General features: G+C 42.8%; 1 pseudogene; it reads left to right on the top strand.

Moving 5' to 3' along the window:
• Positions 1–2,586: 2,586 nt before the first annotated feature.
• LOC126508577 (cytochrome c, somatic-like) lies at positions 2,587–3,247 on the top strand (annotated as a pseudogene).
• The last annotated feature ends 495 nt before the right edge of the window (positions 3,248–3,742 follow it).

The raw sequence follows: 3,742 nt of genomic DNA, 5'->3' as shown, positions 1-3,742 counted from the left end.
TTGCTATTTCTGCAGGCAGTCTCTTTTCCATTGCCTGACTAGACCACATCCTACACATTCAGAGAACTGAAATTAACTTTATTAACACTTCAGTACACAGGATGGTAAGAAAACATGATGTGGGATCCCCTGTGTTTGCTATGAATATGTTTTATTACCGTTGCTTATTAAATAAGCTGTTTCTGCCAATGGCTTAGTAATCTTGCCAGGCAAGAAATCTGAACAGAGATAAAGAGAAAGTAGGCAGAATCAAGGAGACACCATGTGGCTGCTGAAGGAGAAAGATGCCAGCCAGAACCTTACCAGTGGGGCACAACCTCATGTTGATACACAGAATACTAGAAATGGGTTAATTTAAGATGTAAGAGTTAGCTAAAAAAATATGCCTAAGCTATTGGCCAAACAGTGTTGTAATTAAAATAGTTTCTATGTGATTATTTGTGTCTGAGCAGCCGAGAATTGAATGAGCAGTCTCCTACTATAGAAGCATGAACATTTTCCTCATTTAAATATAAATTTTTATCGTAGTCCATCCATCTTGAATTACTTAGATGGTCTTTCAATTTGTTTTAGTTCAATTGTGTCCTTGAGAATGAATGAGCTGGAGTTTTGGCTTGTGGATTTAGACCAATATTTATTTCTATATCTTGGGCAAGAATGGGTCAGATTTAAAAAAACAAAACAGCATTAATGAAAATTAAAGAGTAGATTTCGGGGGTTCTCTTTGGGCAGGATGCTGGAGCAAACCTAGGTCCTTATTCTCTACTATCCATACACCCCTCCACTGAGCTGCACCCCAGGCCGACATGTGATGTTACACATTGATTGCTTCACAGCTCTCCGACACTGATGTAAAGAGGACCTCACATCAAGAAGCCGTGAGGCTCTTTAGAGCCCCATTTAAATTATCTGTTCGCATCAATTAGGAGGGGTGGTCAATGTGTCTGTAAAACACTGATTTATTTAGAGAGCGTCACATGTTTGAGAGCTGCCTTGGCATGGAACTGCGCTAAACATAGAGATTCACACTGCATGCCCACTGGGCTCACATTAAAGGGAAAATACGCAATAGGGGTTTACCTCAGTGGGGTGAGGCTTGATGTTTTCCAGATGGTTGACTCTACCAGTGAGCTCAATAGAAATATCTTCAGAAAAAAAAAAGACGCTCAAATATGAAATAAGCAATGCATAGACACCAAGCCATGATCTGCTACATTTCCTTACATCTGGGCTGGGAGTGTCTCTCGTCCCTAGCTGCAGATGGGGTGGTCTTCTCTGTCAGTGGGAGGCCCCATTAGATTTCCCATTAGGAAAATCATTCTGGCAGGGTAGTTCTAGAACATTGTCCATAAGTAGATGCAGGGGCTTCTCTTGGGGGGGAAAGAGGGAAGAGAAGAAAGCAGCAACGAAGAAATGTTTTCTTTGCGTGTGGGAGTGAAGCTGAACATGAGCATGGGGGTTTCATGCTACAGCTCTCTGGAACGGTCCATCAGCACACAGCTTGAAAGCATGGGAAGTTGACCAAGGATTCCGAAACTGCTCCAAAATGAGCCAGCGAGAGTCCAGGGAGCCAATGGCAAGACATGACATTATGAAAAGAAGGCCCAGGATCAGCCCTTTGGAAGGTAGGGACAGGCAAGACTATGCTTTCTTTCAGATACCTGTAATCTGAGCTCTCAGGAGTTCCAGGTCACCCTGGACTGAATATTGATGCCCTGTCTCAAAAGCGTAAACACCAACAAAGTTCACATTTAAAGACTTCTAGGTAGCGACAGAAATATAACTGGCTTTGCTACCCTTCTGCATGTATGTGTATACACACACATGAGCACAAATGCATTCACATGGAGAAGAGTCAGGAGGAGGCTGGGAAGACCTCGCCCAGGACCCCACCCCATCCCGTCCCTTCTGCACGTCTTCAGGGGTCTCCAGTCACAAAGAACAAAATGCTATCATTTTCAGGATAGTGAATAGGACTGAGGAGGGTCAGCATATTAGGCGAAGAAGCCAGATTCAGAAAGACAAACCTATGTATAGACAAACCTATAGGTGGAATCTAGGCAGTGTGTGTGTGTGTGTGTGATGCATGTACACATATATGACATGAAGAGGAAGGGAAGAAACAGAAAGGGGAAGAGGGAGAGGAAACTGGCAATAGTCAAAGTACATGACATACTTGGATAAAAATACTATGAAATCCATCACTTTGAATATTCATTGATTATATTCATTTAAAAACAAAAAATTATATAGATATAATGGATTTAATGAAATGATTATGCACTGAATTTTTAAAAATTAAGACCTGCTTTGGGGATTTTGTTATGTTTGTTTTGATACAGGATCTCTCTATATAGCCCTGCCTAGCCCAGAACTTACTATGTAGACCAAGCTGGCCTTGAACTCACAGAGCTCTGCCTGCCTCTGCCTCCCCAGAGCTGGTATTAACAGTATGTCCAGCTAAGACCTACTTGGCAGCCTGCTGTTTACAAGTCGTTCCCAAGCCTTGCTTAAGAACAGGGAACTACTCGGTGTCCATCTTTGTGTTGTAGCAATTGTGGTGTTAACCAACAGTAATGAATTTAAATGGGTGATGTTAAGAAAGACCAGAAGAATTTTGTTCAGAAGTGTGTGTGCCCAGTGCCTCCCTGATGTGGGATTCCCCTCTGTATGCTGTGATTATCATTAATGAATAAAGAAACTGCTTTGGACCTATAGCAGGGCAGAATTTAGCTAGGCGGGAAAAACTAAACTGAATGCTGGGAGAACGGAGGTGGAGTCAGGGAGAAGCCATGGAGCTGCTGCCAGAGACAAATGCACTGAAATTTTGCTGGTAGGCCACGACCTCGTGTTGATGCACAGATTAATGGAGATGGGCTAAATTAAGATGTAAAAGCCAGCAAATAAGAAGCTATAGCTAATAGGCCAAGCAGTGATTTAAATGATATAGCTTCTGTGTGATTATTCTGGGAGTGTGGGCAGCCTGCTTACTACACCTCCCTGTGAAAAAAGGAGGCAAGCTTAAGACTGGACCAAATCTTCATGGTTTGTCTGGGTACAAGGTAGGTCAGGCCACTGGATTCTCTAACACAGACGAGAACAAGAGCAAAGACGTCATTCTGGGAGAGGATGCCCGGTGGAATATCTGGAGAATCCCAGGAAGTACATCCCTGGAACGAAAATGACCTTTGTCAGAATTAAGTAGACAGGGAAAAGGGCAGATCTAATAAAGGCTACTAATGAGTAATGTCACTGCCTTATTTATGACAAAATGGACATCTCATGGCTTTTAACGTGTATCATAATTTAGTTCATACAGCAGACCTCAGATCATGAATGACTAACAGTGTTTTTGTTGGGTAGCCCCAATTTAAGTAAAATTGACTTGTTGTAAAGTGGATATGATCTTTTTAAAGATAACAACAACAAACAAGATAAGAACAGCAGCAATTAAAACAGAAACCTCCTGCTGTAGCCCTAGGCTCCTGAAGCTTGTGTTCCTGTCCAAGAAGATACCTGCTGATTTCCTCAGTGGTCTTTATCATTGGGATTTGCAAGCCCAGAGGGCTTCAGTGCTTCTGTGACCAGTGGCTCAGGAACTATGGCCTGGAGCATAGACATAGGTGAGAGATCAGAGTTTCTCTCAGAAGGAGACAGGGCCTATTCAGCAGGCCTTGGGGTTCTGTTCATCTTTGGGGTCAGGACACTTGGGTTCAAACTTGAGCTCCCCATCATTACCTGT

The sequence above is a fragment of the Alexandromys fortis genome, unplaced genomic scaffold (assembly GCF_014885135.2).
Source record: "Alexandromys fortis isolate MF-2015 unplaced genomic scaffold, M_Fortis_MF-2015_v1.1 scaffold_79, whole genome shotgun sequence".
NCBI classification, from domain to species: Eukaryota; Metazoa; Chordata; class Mammalia; order Rodentia; family Cricetidae; genus Alexandromys; species Alexandromys fortis.
Note: the sequence above shows the minus strand (reverse complement) of the source record. Positions and strands in the feature narration are given on the sequence as shown.